This window comes from Sturnira hondurensis, unplaced genomic scaffold (genome assembly GCF_014824575.4).
Source record: "Sturnira hondurensis isolate 20B ecotype Veracruz unplaced genomic scaffold, ASM1482457v3 Scaffold0014745, whole genome shotgun sequence".
Taxonomy (NCBI): domain Eukaryota; kingdom Metazoa; phylum Chordata; class Mammalia; order Chiroptera; family Phyllostomidae; genus Sturnira; species Sturnira hondurensis.
In genome coordinates this window covers 1,957,436-1,974,871 of record NW_028087376.1, presented here as the reverse complement: position 1 = coordinate 1,974,871, position 17,436 = coordinate 1,957,436, and positions in this window count along the sequence as shown.

The following is a 17,436-nucleotide window of genomic DNA, read 5'->3' as shown; positions in this document are numbered from 1 at the left end:
AAATGAACTCCTTTAGCTTTACTTTGTCTGGGAAGCACTTTATCTGCCCTTCAATTATAAATGACAGCCTTGCTGGGTAGAGTAATCTTGGATGTAGGTCCCTGCTTTTCATCACTTTGAATACTTCTTGCCTGCAAAAGCTTCATTTGAGAGATCAGCTGACAGATTTATGGGAACTCCTTTGTAGGTAACTATCTGGTTTTTTCTTGCTGCTTTTAGGATTCTCTCTTTATCTTTAACCTTTGGCATTTTAATTATGATGTGTGTGTCTTGGTGTGGCCCTCTTTGGATCCAACTTGTTCAGGACTCTGTACATCTGGGACTTGTATGTCTATTTCCTTCACCTAAAGTTTTCTTCCATTGTTTTTTCAAATAATGGAATCAATCATTCCTAACAGGTAGTTATAGAGATGATTTCCCAGCTGGTTGGCCTATTGTCTATAGCACTTATTGTCTAACCTGCTCCTCCCTTTCAGTCCCAAGCCCCATCACCACTTGGGACCTTGCCTCATACTTTATTGAGACAGTAGAAGAGTCAGACACTGACTCTATATCTATGCTGTCGAAACATCTGCTTACATCTGTCCCAGGCTCTCTCTGCCATGGCTGAGTCATCCTTACTCCAGAGAAAGAGCGAGAGACTTCAAAAACCAGTAGTGAAAAAGGGAACATTACTGGGACCTTATGGAAAACAGCTGTGTGCCAACAAATCAGATGAAATGGACACACTCCTAGAAAGTCATGAACTATTAACACCGATTCAAGAAGGAATAGAAAATCTGAATAGACTTAAAAAGTAAAAATACTGAAAACTAATTTGAAAAATCACCCATGAAGAAAACACCAGGCCCAGATTTACTGGTAAACTCTACCAAACATTTAGAGAAGAATTCATACCAATTCTTTGCAATTTATCCAAAAATAATAGAAGGGGAGAGAGCACTTCCCAACTCTTTATAAAGGCCAGTATTACTCTGACACCCAAACCAAACTCATCAAAATTAAACTACAGACTAATATGAATATATAAACAAAATCCTTAACAAAATACTAGCAAATCAAATCCAGCAGCATATAAAAAGGATTATACAACACGATCAAGTAGGATTAATTCTAGGAATGCCAGATTCACTTGATATTTGAAAACGATGGAATACACTGTATTACATTATATTATACATAGTACAATATATATTATCAATAGACTAAATGGGGGAACCACATGAGTTTTCAATAAATGCAGAGTAAAAAATTGACAAAATTCAATACCATTCGTGATTTAAAAAAACACTAAAAAAAGTAGGATTAGAAGGGGATGTCCTCGACCTAACAAAGGACACCCATGAAAAACCCACGGCTGGCACCACACTTAGTGCAAGGCTGAAAGCTTTATCCCAAAGGGCAGGGACAAGACAAGCTGTGTGCTGTCACCACTTCCCTTCAACACGTGTTGTAGACTCTCATCAGGAAAATAGGCAAGTAGTGGAAATAAAAGGCATCCAGATCAAAAAGGAAGGAATAAAACTATGTCTATTTGCATATGATGACTTTGTATGTAAAAAATCCTAAAGAATCCACTTTAAAAAAATGATTAGAACTGGCTGCTGTGGCTCAGTGGGTTGACTGCCAGCTTGTGAACCAAAGGGTCCCTGGTTCGATTCCCAGTTAGGGCCCATGGTTGCAGGCCAGGCCCCTAGTAGCGGGTACTTGAGAAGCAATCATGCATTGATGTTTCTCTCCCTCTCTCCCTCCCTTCCCCTCTTTCTAAAAAAGAAAAAAGACTATTAGAATTAATAAGTTCCAAAAGTTCGTGCAATATAAGATTAATGTACAAAAGCCAATTGTATTTCTATACACTAGAAATGAAGAGCTGAAAATAAAATTAAGAAAATAATTCCAGGACCTCCAATCAAGATGGAGGCATAGGTAGATAATGTGTTTGGTTTGGGGTCAGAGTAATACTGGCCTTTATAAAGAGTTGGGAAGTGCTCTCTCCCCTTCTATTATTTTTGGATAAATTGCAAAGAATTGGTATGAATTCTTCTCTAAATGTTTGGTAGAGTTTACCAGTAAATCTGGGCCTGGTGTTTTCTTCATGGGTGATTTTTCAAATTAGTTTTCAGTATTTTTACTTTTTAAGTCTATTCAGATTTTCTATTCCTTCTTGAATCGGTGTTAATAGTTCATGACTTTCTAGGAGTGTGTCCATTTCATCTGATTTGTTGGCACACAGCTGTTTTCCATAAGGTCCCAGTAATGTTCCCTTTTTCACTACTGGTTTTTGAAGTCTCTCGCTCTTTCTCTGGAGTAAGGATGACTCAGCCATGGCAGAGAGAGCCTGGGACAGATGTAAGCAGATGTTTCGACAGCATAGATATAGAGTCAGTGTCTGACTCTTCTACTGTCTCAATAAAGTATGAGGCAAGGTCCCAAGTGGTGATGGGGCTTGGGACTGAAAGGGAGGAGCAGGTTAGACAATAAGTGCTATAGACAATAGGCCAACCAGCTGGGAAATCATCTCTATAACTACCTGTTAGGAATGATGTTTGAGTTGGGTGAAGTCTATTAGCAGATATTACATTGACTCGAACAATCAAACGTAGTACTGTGTTTACATACACATACAATAGTTATTTTGGCCAGAGGTAAGCCCTCAACTGTGCATAAAATGTATGCATATGTTAAACCTTTCCAGTGCCTAACACACAGTAGGAGCTCTAGGGATGTTATTAAATTGATTTGGATACAGAATATACACTTCTTTGCCTATGAAGAAAACCGTCTGATGGACTATCAGAAAACATGGACTTTGAAAGACATTTCTAGGGTTCAGGAGAGCTTTCTGGAGATCTTCCAGAGATCTCCATTCTACCCAGAACCCACAGCACACAGTAGGGACATGGACACAAATATCTACCTACACAGGTACGCACAGTATGAAAATAAATGAGGCTGGACGTTAGTTAAAGCAGTAAAAACAGGTTTTACTAGAAACTACTAATAGTAGAGAGAAGGACTGAGCTCATTTCTGATTTGTGCGGATGTGACTTGGCATTTGAAAGGGAGGGGAAGAGAGTGGGGACTCAAGCAAATTCCGACAAAGGATCAGTCAGTGTAAATGCTGATTACCTGGCCGAGCTGTGTCTGTTAGCGGCAATCGGGGAAGTTAGGGTTCTATCCTACCTCCGAGACTGGCAGATAGAGGCCTATCCTTCCCAGTAGGAATGGCTTTCTGGTCCTTGGGAAAGACTCCTGAGTTGTAGAAGATACAGATGTGTCTCCAAGGGAGAGAGGAAGGATTCACGACGTGAGCCCATTTTAGTAAATGCTCTAAAAAAGGGCGGTCACAGAGGGCCTAGAACAAACAGTCAGTTTCCCAGGCAGCCTGGAGCTTTCTCAGGCAGACATTGTAGGGTGGGGGAGTAGGGGAGCTGGAGGCCCACTGGAGTCATCCTAGGGACAGGCCTTATGCTGCTAGAAGCCACACAGGACTTTGGACAGAGTCCTTATGTGCCGGGAGTTCTGCACTTCAGCACATATGTGTATGCACACGTGTACACATTCAGTCTCATTCAGTAACTTAGTCCACCCCAGCTCTACAGGACCCACATTAAAATTCCCCCTCGCCTTTGGAAACCCTGCAGGTAAGTCTTGAATGGAGCAACGTGTAATACCGAGGGCCCAATCCTGGTGAAAAGGCAGGGCAAGGGCCTGCTGAGGAAGGACGTTGGCCACACAGTGAACATGTGCAAGGCCATCCTGTCTGCTTCCACACTGGTCTTTGGAGCTTCCGTGAGCCCAGCCACACACCCAGGGAACCCAGCAAGTGGCTTTCCAGCTCCAGCCCAGATGCGCACTTGCAGGTCCACATGGGGGAAAGGAGAAGCTCTCCGGCAAGCCATCAATCGCACAGCCTGTGAATAACTTGTCCCTCCAGCACTGACAGCACCTAACCAGGATCTGGTCCACATGCCAGTCCCTCTGGGCACTGCTGCTAAACGCCGAAGCGCCACCATCCTCTCTGCCTTCCTCCTTCAGTGTTCCCCAAACAGTTGGGTGACCCTACTGCGATGATGCAGATGCCGCTCGCCACAGTAAGGAAATCACTTCCTCGTCAACTTCTGCCCCGCCCCCCTGCCCCCCCCCCCCCATCCTCCTGGCCATGTCACAGAGAAAGACTCCGTCTGGTGCTGCTAAGTCTTGAACACCTTGCTGGAAATTAGAACCTTGGACAGTGAACCAAACCCCAACTAGAATTTATTGACAACGATGTAACTGTTTTGTTTTTGTTGTATTTTTATTTATAGTCGCCTTATATATATATTTTTGCAAGGGATGCTGGGTTATCCTTTGGTGATAGTGATGTCAAGTTTTCTTTTTATATGCATTTATTTTGGTAAAAAAAAATCAGTAGATCCATGAAAGAAAGTTACTACATATTTAAATAACAATGGGATGGCAAAATTCACGAGGTAATTCTGACTGTGCTTAGAGATAAAATAGCAAGGCACCTGTACGTGTCCCAGGTGGGTGTCACCACCCATGTGCAAGCCTCCTGGGACCTGAAGGCTCTCCGTATATACACACCAGGTCAGAATAAGTGGTAACTCTCCCTCTGTCCAGTGTCCTGTTATCCCAGCATCATCTGAAAAAGAGCCACGTTATCAGGTATCATGCCCGCTGGCACCTGGAAGGGGATGCGGGGGAGGAAATTTACATGGGAATAGGGGAATCGTCAGCCTTTGGGGTCCTGGGAGCAGTGGTCTTGTTGGGGCGCTGGATGGTTGCAAGGCAGATGCGATGCCCGTGCTCACTGCCCTTCACCACTGGGTGGCGGACTCGCGCTCCCAGCGGGAGAAGCGTGGGCTGGGGCGCAGTGGCTGCCTTGCACCCCGGATCTGCTGCTCTCATGCCCCTGTCACAACCTTGCCCAAGGGCCCTTCAGATGGCAAGGCTCCAGGGACGAGGAATTCAGTCACATTCCCCTTCAAAACCAAATTCCAGAACACCAGGAAATGAATGTGACCCTTACCAGGATTCTTGACCATTTTTGTACATACATCACCTCTAGAAGCCTGGTGAAGCCCTGGTGCTCTTTGAGTAAAGGTTTCAAATGCATAGGAATAAATAACAAGGTCTAGTAATTCTTTTTAAAAAAGTATGGGTGCAGGTGACTTCTCTAGCTCTCTGCAATGCCTATAATATGACCTGAAAATGTCTTCAGTTTCTATTGGTGCTGTTAATACCACCATCGTTATTTGTTGCCTATATCCATCATTGAAAAAAAATCTGAAATATCAACTAGAATATTTAGTAAGAATAAAGACTTAATTATTTTCCCCTAGGGTCAGTGACTTCATGAATTCTATCTGTGAACGCCAGGTTAAGAAACCCTTAGCAAAAACAGGGATCATAAAGATCAGAAAACTGAGCACCTTAAATCAGACATTCGGTAGCTTCAGCCCCTCCATGCCAGGGCTTGTAGACAATTTTCTGAGCTGTCCCAGCCTCAGCACTCGGTGTTTCCTTGACCTTGACTCTGCGAAGCCGGCTATGAGCTCTACCACTGGACAAAAGTAGAGCCCAGGCCACCAGGGATGCAGGGCCATTTCTAAAATAAGCAGAGATTGGCAGGAGCCTAAAATATCGTTTAGGACGTGCACCCATTTGGTTTCCAGACATTGAGACCCAGGAGGAAGTAAGTGCCCAGTGTCTTAGCACTCAGTAGGGGCAGAGCCAAGGGTCCACCTTCCATGTCCACATCCCCATTTGAAGCTAGAGGACATATGGGGAGGCACATGCTGTGGAAGACCTCCCTGAAGAGGGAAGATCTGGAAGACCAGACTAGGGGACTCTCCAGAGCCGCGCTAAGTCCCCAGAGAACCTTAATGGGGAGTCTGGTTTCTGTGGGAAATTCTGAGGGGCTCACAAAGGCCTCCCCCAGAAAATGACATTTGAGCCAACACTTGAAAAAGGGAGGAACTGAGCCGGGAGGATAGCAGAGGGAAGAGGGTGTTAGAAGGTGCCGAGTTGGCAATACGCCTGGAGTGATGCCAGAAGGAAGCCACGCAGCTGAAGCAGACAGAGCACAGGATGAGCAGGGGTGGAACAACAGGAAATGAGGTCACAGAGGTGACCAGAGACCATGTCTAGAAATGCAACCCACCCCTTGGTGGGACTTTGGCTTTTATGCGTGTGAAATGTGGACCCTGGAGAGGGTTTTGAGCGGAGAAGGAACACAACCTGACTTCTGTTTTAACCAACATGATTACAGGTTCTGGTTTGCTGGGGCTAGTACTGACTTACTCCTGTTGTCCAGTGTGATTATTATTAGCATTCCTTTTTCCTCTCAAAGCAAAGTAACTCACAGTTGTTTTAGCGAGATCACCTACAGGGCACTTTATTCATGGTTGCAACATTCCTAACTGGCCCTTCATCCTGTGACTTCTCTTCTCATGTCCCTAGACTCCCATAAGAACTGTTTCCTTTCAGCAGGTTCTTTCCATGTCCACCCCCAGGGTTCCTGCAGGTGTTTTATCAGAGAAGATCCCTGGACCCAAAATTTGCATTTCCATTTGGCACTGGGCCCCAGTGCAAAATGCAGGGCCTGCATTTTAAAAAATTGCTAGAAATTTTGAGATGGGGACATGAGAGCCTTAAACCAAGTCCTGCACAATGACACAGGCCACACAGCCAGGAGGTCAGCCTGTCTATAACTGAAAGGTGTGCCATAGCGCTCTGGAACCAAGGAGTAAAGGTCATGTGTGTGAGAAAGGAAAAGAGGACGTAAGCCAAGGTTAACAGAACCCTAAATTTCAATTTCCACCTCCACCAGGATGCAGCTGCAAATGTTCCTTTTCTTTTTTTTTAAGATTGTATTTATTTATTTTTAGAGAGAGGGGAAGGGGAGGAGAAAGAGAGGGAGAGAAACATCAATGTGTGGTTATACTCATGTGCCCCCTACTGGGGACCTCACTGGAAACCCAGGCATGTGCCCTGACTGGAAATCGAATCAGCGACCCTTTGGTTCACAGGCTGGCACTCAATCCACCGAGCCACACTAACCAGGGTTGTTTATTTTATTTTCTAATTATATTGCATTGATTATGCTATTACAGTTGTCCTGATTTGTCCCCCTTTGCCTCTCTCCACCCAGCACTCCTCAGTCCCTCAGGTAATCCCCCCACTGTTGTTCATGTCCATGGGTCATGTGGGTAAATTCTGTGGCTACTCTATTTCCTATACTGTACCATTTCCAGCACAGCTACTTGTGCTGGACTTGGAGATTCCCAGGTGAAGCCAAGCTGTGAATCTAGGCTGGCTGCTGCTAGTGCTTGGCTGGACCTTCACTGAGGCCAGCTGTTGCTTGTTTGAGAAGATTTAGAAAGTTGTGAAGCAGGAGCCAAGACCAGCCCTTCATATGGAAAAGCAGCTTGGGTGTGTCCATAAGTTGGATGGGGTGGAATCTCTGGGGATCTCCAAGGCAGGTCAAACAGTATTAGCCAGGTTGCTGGAGTCTCATGTATGGCACCAGCTTGCTGGCTCTGTGCGGGGAGAGTTTAGAAAAGGGACAATGGCCTCTGCTTGCTTTGATGCCAGATACTTCAGTTCCTCCCTTTGTACCACTGCTGCCTTTTAAGCTGCTATCCTGCTGTGGGAGCTCAGAGGGAGTGAGTCTGAGTAGGTGAGTCCGTGTGTGGGTTCTTTAAGAGGAACTGCTTGGGGCTCCAGCAGTTTCTTCCACTGACTCAATCTCCACTGGTTTTTGCAGCCAGACGTTGTGGGGACTTATCTTCCTGGCACTGGAACCCTGGGCTGGGGGGCCTGGTACAGGGCTGGGACTCCTCACTCCCAAGCTATGCCTCCCAAATTTTTACCCACCACATGTGGGTGAGGGACCAGCCCATTCCACCTCTGTGTCCCTCCTACCAGTCTGGATGGATGTGGTTTCTTTAATTCTGTAGTTGTCAGACTTCCATTCAACTTGATTTCTGATGGTTTTGAGTGGTGGTTGTCCTATATTCTAGTTGTAATTTTGATATGGTTGTGGGAAGAGGCAAGCCATGTCTGCCTATGCCGCCATCTTGATCAGAAGTCCCCAAATGTTTATTTTCTGATAAACTTCTTATTAAAAGTGAGCATGTCAGAACCAGTGGGTATCTTTTTTAAGCTGTTGGGTGATCTAGAAACTTGGACCAAGTGATCTTATTTGGTAAGACACCTGCAGAAACCCTAGAGGGTGGACACAGAATGAACCACCTGAAAGGAAATGGTTCTTGATGGGAATCCAGAGGTGAAGGGCCAGTTAGGAACACTGTGGAAATGAATAAGGTAGCAGAAGCCTCCTGCCCTGCACTAACCCAGTCTGGTAGGGTAACTGAAAGTCCAGCAAAGCCTAAGGAAGGCGATGCACAGTGACACAGGTATGCAGAAATGAGGATCAGAAAGGTCAAAGGCCAAAGTCAAGGGTTGTGGGGATACTGCTTAGGAAGGGGCTGGGAAGACAAGAGGAGTTGGGGGGTCTCCTAGGGTATTTGCTTAGAAAATCATGATGGTAACTAGGCAAAGATAGTAATTCTTCCAGATGTTCCCCACAATCCAGGTGCAGATTCTCTTTCCCATCAGTGAAGCCTGGCCTAATTCATTCTTCTTCGTGTGTGTTTGTTTATGATCTTTGCTCTAATCCATCTCATTAGATCTGAGCTCCAAGAAGCATTGCACTCTTTAGTAGTAAGAGTAGCAGCCAGGGTCCATTCAGGAAATCAGCAACCACGGAGAAGTACTCATTTAAACCAATTTTAACAGAGAGAATTCACCAGGTACTGGGGAATAAAAAGCAAAAAGGAAATTCTGGCATAACACCGTCGGTAAATCTTAGGAAGTGACTCCCATTCAGAGGGCTGGGAGAACAAAGGGAAGAGGCGGGGCTTACTGGAACCTCAGAGCTTATGGGAGGGCTCTGGGGACCTGGGGCCCAGACCTCTGAGGAGAAGGCACTGCGAGGACAAGGTGGCTACCTCTGCCAATTCCCTTGGCTGGGGCTGGGCAGGAAATCCCCCATTTCTACTCCCCAATTTCTACCAGGAACAAATATGTTGAAACCTAACAGCAGCTGCCTAAGATTCTGCAAAGGCCTCTACATGACAACGGCTCAAGCTTAGAAAGTCTAAAGGAGGAAGGTCCAAGCATCATCCACGCCCTGAAATGCCTCAGGCCCCAGGACTCCCCAGAAGTCTTGAGCCTGAGCCCCCCAACATGAGCTGGAGGCACAGTGGGTCCCCATCAGTTTGTTTGGGGGAAGCAGAGGAAAAGGGGACAATGACCGTGGTCTGATGCTGTCTCTGAAGACAGTTGGACAAATGCTAACTATTACAACCCAGGAGCTCTGCCTTGACCTGGACGACCCCCTGGGCAGCAGTGCCTCCTCAGGCTTCTCTGACAGCCGGCGTCACACCAGCAGCACCCCCATCGCACATGCCAGAACTACAAACGGTGCTGCCTCCTCTGCTCCCAGAAGTGGAGCCAGCCCAGCAAAGCGGGCTGAGAACTCCCATCTCCACCGACCCGGCACTGCTCTAACAGGGACTGGGAGCATGGACATTTTCCTATCCTTCCCACCTGCTCCTTCTAAAATAGGAAAGCCCAGTTTTTGGCTAAAAACCCATTTCCCTAAGAAATCTCCTCCACTCCATATAGGCATTCACGCAGATGAGAACCTTTCATTCTGACTCACAGTCTTACATCTTCAAGATGATATTTCCCCTTCATTTTGATAATTTATCTCTATCTTGGAGACAATAGAGACATGGAGCGGGACTGGCCAGCTGAACTGGAAAACTAGTCTGATTCTTGTGCAGCCTTGGGGAGAAGTGCTGGACGGGACTGAGGCCTGGCCCGGTTTGTCCCTAGCGCGACTGCAGCAGATCTCCTCACTAGGCCGCTGCACCTGTCCTGCAGCTGCTGGGCATTGCTTGCTAACTGCTCACACCTCCACCTCCTCCTGCCCTTGGCTGACCGAGGCTACCCTGCCTGGAGGTGGGAAATGGTGTCCCGTCCTCTGGAGGCAGTCTATAACCAATGAGTGATGGTGTTTGGGCATGACAACCTTGCCTCTGGTATATGTAGGGGACAACCTTTGTGACACATTGCACGTGCCAGCGTTCCACAGGTGTCAGACTGAGACTAGCCTTAATCTGAGCCCACGTCTTGGCTCGTGCCTTTCCCTCACTTCCTTAGAACCAGAATAACCACTTTAGGTGCTGCTTCTGGGGGAAAAACATTCCTAGAAGAGTGTCTTGCCTGATACCAGTCCTGTAAGATGATCAACAAGAAATGTTCCATGACCGAACAGTCTGAGCAACTGCAAATTTTGTTTCCCTCCTAGAGAGTCAAAATGTACATTTAAAGTTCTGAGAAATATGGCAACAAGCCTGTTTAACTGTGCTTAATTCTGTTAGCACCTATTAGCATGACATACTTTAGGAAAGTTCATCTAGCAACGGGCCCCAAGGAGCCAGTCAAGTTTCAGGAGGAGCAGGGTCAGGCAGGAAAGGAATATCGGAAGAATCCCTGATCTAGAATATTCTGAGACTAAGTCTATTGTGAGGCTGGCCTAGGGGGTTGGACTCAGTTTGGGGATTAGAGAGAGGATTTGTGCTGTGACTCACTTGTAACCCTGGGGAATCTTCCAGACCAGTAGTGACCTGAGTCCAACCCTGAACACAAACGACAAGGCTGAACCAGCCCGATGGTGTGGCAGCGTCATTCCGGTCACCCTGCTGGCTCCCCTGCTGACCTACTGCTGTACCTTGCTGTCCCCAGGGACCACACAGATGGGCCACCTCTCCTCCTTTCACTGACAAATAAGAAGAGTATCATTTAACTCTAAGGAACTTCTGGCTTTTTCGGAATTGAAGAATTTCCAAGGCCAAATTCAATCTAGGAAAAGAATTCATCATAGTCCCTCTTCTGTTCTTTCTGCTCTAAGAAGGCAGAGACTGTTCTCCACCAACAAAGGGGGTGGGACGGCAATGGCGATAGGGAGTCAGACCCACAAGAACAGGGCAGTCCTGGAAGACCCGAGGGTCCTGAAGGGGGCAGGGCAAGCAAGACAGAACCGATCTCTTCTAGTTACCCTTCCCCGGCCCCCGATTCAGGGCGACAGTGACACATGCTGGAGCCAGGGCCCACTTCCCTGGGAGCTGTCCGTAACCCTCCTTCTTGGGCCTGGCTGCCCAGTACATTCCATCTGGCCAGACAACTAGCACTCCCTGTCTGCCGCTCATGGAGGAACTTGGGCCTAACTGGATGAGCGGTGACCCCCAGTGCCTAGGGTCCTACTCTGGGGAGCTCAAGGCTTGAAACGGGCATTTGAGTGAGGGAGTTGGCTTCCAGGCCCAACCTCCGAGGCCACCCTGAAAACTCTGAGCCTCCAAACCTGCAAACTGCAAATAAAAAGCCAAAACACACTGAAGAGAAGAATTTGAAGTGTCTGAACACCTGATTATACAATTCCACTTAAGAACATAATATCACATATTGACTTGAATGAACCAGCTTATACTTAACCAATAATTGAATTGTCCCCAGGTGTGAAAAGGCCATGAAAACCAGTGGCTTGGAGGCAGGTCTGAGAAAAAAAATAAAATAAAAATAAACTTGATCAGAATACAAACCCATGTTGACTAGAAGTGATACAGGTCTAATAAAAAAGATGTAATACCAAGTGCTGGTGAGAATGTGGAAAAATTGAACCCTTAAACACTGCTGGTAGGAATGTAAAACAGTGTAGTGACTTTGGAAAACGGTCTGGCAGTTCCTCAAAAGGTTAAACCTAGAGTTACCACGTGACCCAGAAATTTGACTCGTAGGTATCCATTCCAGAGAAGTGGAAACATAGGTCCACAGCAAAACTTGACACAAATGTTCACAGCAGCATTATTCACAACGGCCAAAAGGCAGACAGACACAAGCGCCCATCAGCTGATGAATGGATAAACAAATGTGGTGTGTCCAAAAAATGAAATGCCATTCAGCCATAACAAGAAAGGAGATTTGGTGCATTCTACAACATGGAAACTCTTGAAAACATCGTGTTAAGTCAAAAAAGCCAGTCACAAAAGACTACATATTGTATGATCCATTTATAATGAATGCCCAAACGAGGCTAATTTATAAAGACAGAAAGTAGAGGCTAATATATCTCTCCACACCACGCCCCTCTCCGTTCTTGGAGAGTGAATAAAAACTTTATTCTCTCTAAAAAAAAACCAGACAGAAAGTAGACTGGTGATCACCAGAGGCTGGAAGAAGATCAGGAGGTCAGATTAGATTAATTTCCTAGGGCAGCCAGAACAAATTACCATAAACTTAGCAGCTTAAAACAACATTTATTCTCTCCCAGCTGAGGAGACCAGAAGTCAAAACTCAAGCTGTGGCAGAGCTGGTCCTCTCTGGACCTCTGAGGGAGAATCCGTGTCTCTCTCCTGGCTGGGTGCTGGCAACCCTTTGGTGCCCCTGGGCCTGGGGCTTTATTAACTCTGCTCTCTGCCTCCACCTTCACTTTGCCCTCTGCCTGGGTCTCTGCACGTATACCTTGTCTGTCTCTTAGAAAAACACTCATCACTGGGTTTAATGACCCTAATCCAGAATGACATTATTTCAAGGTCTTTAATGACATCTGCAGATTCTTACTCCAAATAAGGCCACATTTTGAAATTTCAGGTGGACATATTTTTGAGGCCTCAATTCAGCCCACTCCAGGGGATGATGGCTACAGGGTACAGGGTTTCTTTTGGGGTGATAGAGTTATTCTAAAACTGATTGAGGAAATAGTTGCGCACCTTGGTGAATAATACTGTGAGCCACTGAATTGTGCATTCTAAATGGGTGAATTGTATGGTACGTGAATTCTACCTTATTTTTTTAAAAAAGAGTCACAGCGTCTTATTGCGCCACCTGTTCCTATGAGTAATAGACCTTTTCCTTTATGGAGACCTGTTCCTCTACATGGATTAGAAACAACAGACAAACAGAGCATTGCCTCTGTCCCTGAATCTCCAGCATAGTAAGAGTCCCTGAAAATATAGCTATTGACTGTGTCACTTGCAAGGTGGTTTTTGACAGAAAGACAGAAAATTGGCTCATTAGCTATCTTTTCAAAGTCTGTTAGAACTTCAAGGTTATCATAGTAGCAGTTGAGTACTGAATTCCCAAATCAAACTGAGTAAACAGCAACAACAACAAAAACCTCAGTATCCTTTCCTGCATTTTTATAAACTGTTGCTGAGATGTCCTTAAAAGGCAAACAACCTTTCCATCAACGTTTATCTACTACTTACTACATGACAGAAATACTAAGCACATGAGGCCAAATATTAAGATTAAAGCTTAGATACCAGCACATCCCTTACCTTGATTTGGTGCCTTACTGGAAAGTCAAGACTTGTCTGGCTGTCAAATTTTCTTAGGGGAGAGATGCATGATGATGTCTTCCATGCTTTTGAAATGTGGACCAAGGGAGTAGAGCCCACAGCAAGTGAGCACCCTCGAGTCTCCTGCTGATGCCTGCAGAGAGTGTGCACCAGCTCAGACGCCACCCCCTCCAGGAAGGCCTCCTGATGCGTTGGACACGGCTCTCCTCCATGTGTACTCTTGTGGTAGTTGGCACATTCCTTTCCACATAGCCTGGTTTAGAGTAGATATTCAATAAACTGGTTAAATGTAAATCAAATGAAAGCCACTAATGCAAGCCACCTATGAATACTTAAATTTTCTAGAAGCCCCATTTAAGAAGATAAAAAGAAATGGGCTAAATTAATTTTAACAATACATTTTATTTGACTCAATATACCTAAAATATCATCAAGACAATATTCCATCACTACATAAATTTCTTTCTTAAAAAATTTTAGTTGTATTATTATTTTTTAATATATATATTTTATTGATTATACCATTACAGTTGTTCTATTCCCCCCCTTCATTCCCCTCCACCTGGAACACCCCCTCCCCCACCATTCCCCCCCACCTTAGTTTATGACCACGTGTCTCAAGTTCTTTAGATTCTATATTTCCCCCACTATTATTGCCCCCCTATCTATTCTCTACCTACTTGTCTATGTTATTTTCTGTACCTTCTCCCCCCTTCTCCTCCTCCCACTCCCCTGTTGCTAACCCTCCATGTGTTCTTCATTTCTATGGTTCAACTCCTGATCTAGCTGTCCTCTTGCTTTGCTTTTGTTTTAGCTGTGGTTGTTAATAACTGTGAGTTTGCTGTCCTTTCACTGTTAACATTTTTCATCTTCTTTTTCTTATATAAGTCCCTTTAGCATTTCATATAATAAGGGCTTGGTGATGATGAACTCCTTCAACTTGACCTTATCTGAGAAGCACTTTATCTGTCCTTCCATTCTAAATGAAAGTTTTGCTGGATAAAGCAATCTTGGCTGTAGGTCTTTGGATTTCATGACTTGGAATACTTCTTTCCAGCCCCTTCTTGCCTGTAAGGTCTCTTTTGAGAAATCTGCTGACAGTCTGATGGGTACTCCTTTGTAGGTGACTGTCCCCTTATCCCTTGCTGCTTCTAGGATTCTCTCCTTCATTTTGGTCTTGGCTAATGTAATTATGATGTGCCTTGGTGTGTTCCTTCTTGGGTCCAACTTCTTTGGCACTCTCTGAGCTTCCTGGATTTCCTGGAAGTCTATTTCCTTTGCCAGACTGGGGAAGTTCTCCTTTATTATTTGTTCAAATACGTTTTCCACTCGTGGCTGTTTCTTTCCCCCTTCTGGTACCCCTATAATCCGGATGTTGGAACGTTTAAAGATGTCCTGGAGGTTCCTAAGCCTCTCCTCATTTTTTTGAATTCTCATTTCTTCATTCCTTTCTGGTGGGATGTTTTGTTCTTCCTTCTGGTCCATTCCATTGATTTGAGTCCCAGTTTCCTTTCCATCACTATTGGTTTCCTGTGCATCTCCCTTCATTTCAATTAGTTTAGCCTTCATATGTTCCTCTAATTTGTGACTATGTTCCTCTAATTTGTGACTATAATCCACCAGTTCTGTTAGCATCCTGATCACCAGTGTTTTGAATTGTGCTTCTGAGAGGCTGGCAATTTCTCGGTCACTGAGAGTTATTGGCTCTGGGGCTTTGAGTTCTTCTTGAGCCATATTTTGGACTGTTCGTGTCTGTTACATATCAGGAGCAGAGCCCTAGGTGTTCACCAGGGCGGGGCAACCCAGTCTCTGGGTTGTGATGTTGTATGTGGGGGTGGGGTCAAAGAGGAGCAATGGCGTCCAGTCTGCCGCCTCCCGCTGCTGCCGCCACAGCTGCCACATTGCCAGGGCCCAGGCGTTCCATCCCACTGCACGCGAATGTGCAACCACAGTCAGTCCTCTGCCACTGGGTTTGCCTGCTGGGGACTGCGCGGTCGTCTCACTGTGCACGAATGTGTGACTGGGGTCAGCCTACCCCACACCCTCACTGGGTCCGCGATGCTACCCCGGCTGCCTGCACACCTGGGTCGTCTGGGTCGGGGGATCTTTCCTGCCTGACCCTGCTCCGCTGCTGGCTCTGCCCCTCTTACCTGTCCTGGTTGAACGGCTTGTTGTTGTTGGACTTCCGTATAGTTCAATTTTCTGTTCTTTGGCTGTGTCTTTGTTTACTAAATCTTTGTTGTATTCAAACTTGGTTGTGGGAGAAGGCACAGTGTTTCCACCTATGCCTCCATCTTGGCGGAAGTCCCCCCATCACTACATAAATTTCAACGAGACATCTTATTCCTTTTTTGATGCATTAAGTCTCTGAAACACAGTATGTGTACAGTATGTGTTTTATACTCTCAGGACACCCTAATGTGGACCAGCCACGTTTCTAGAGCTCAGCGGCCACACCTGGCCAGCAGCCACCATATCATGCAGCACAGATGTGGGGCACCTGCTACATGGTAGCCACTCTGCTGAGTACTTTATATCCACATCACCACAATAAAAACAGCTATAATCAGCCTGCACTGCAAGCCTCACACTTATGCTGTGGCAGGCATCATACTAGGAGCCTCACTTGGATTACTGCACCAATCTTCACAGCAGAACTGTGATTACAAACCATCCTTACATTCACTTCCCACACAAGGGAATCGAGGATCAGAAATGTTAACAAACTAGCCCTAAGCTGCCCAGCTACTGGATAAAGGAGTCAGTCCAAGATGCTCCAGGCAGAAGCTGCATTCACAAAAACCTTCCACATGGTTAATTAAAATCCCCACACCCACCTTGCAAAGCAGGTTCATATTATGAGTCTTTTTGAAAAATACGTCTACCTGTATACCCTTCAGACTGAGTTAGTAAAGACTGAACTTTAAACATGCATTTGTTTTGGCCTGGCAAGTGTGGTTCAGTGGATTGAGCACCAGCCTGTAAACCAGAGGGTCGTAGGTTCGATTCCCAGTCAGGGCACTTGCCTGGGTTGCGGGCCAGGTCTCCGGGAGGGGGTGAGAAAGAAGTAACCATACACTGATCTCCCTCTCTTTCTCCCTCCCTTCCCCTTGCTCTAAAAATAAATAAATAAGATACTTAAAAATAAATAAATAAATATGCATTTGCTTTGGCCAGCTTTATCCTCACCACCATAAAATCGCTGGCTACTAATATACAGGGTCTGGCAGGAGGAACGCCTGCTCTAGTGTGGGTGGTAGGGTGCGTGAATGTCTTGCATGAAATGGACAGGAACTCGAACATTTCACCTAACATGTCATATGGTGTGCTTGAGTGTGATATTGTTATGTTACCTAATTACATGCTTATTATTTTGTAATAAAAGATTTGGTATAGATTATCAACACATAAAAAGAGGCATTTCTTTGTGCTGGACCCTGTATTATTAAAAAATAGGGTGTGAGCTCAATTGTATCCATTTATTCGCCTTTAACTCAGAAGTAAAAGACCATTAATTTACATCCCTATTAATTTGATTTATGATTTCCAGTTATACAGGTTGTTAATTTTCAAGCAAGAGATCAGAACAGGAAATAGCTGTTTAATCCTACCCTGTTTTGCAATGTGTTTTAATCCTACCCTGTTTTGCAATGTGTTTTAAATGGTTCTCACAAAGGCTAAGAGCCCTAAAGCACATCACCTTCAATCTTCTCCAAGCAGCACACGGGGCCTTGCAAAAATAACAGTGTGATGGACAGCAAGGGCATTAAGCTCTGTGGCAACTTCTTCCATTTGGACATGGGGTCCCTAATATTAGGGAGGTTTTCTATTCCCTTTAGGAGAGGAAAAAGCAAGAAAAGAGTGATATGATCCTTAGTCGCAGATTCTGAAGCTCTTAAAATTTCTGGTGCCAAGTAAATTCCATTGTTTTGCCTGCTCGTCATGGCTGATTTTAAAACATGGTGGCCCAGTCACGATTTTGAAGTAATGGTTTCTCAAATCT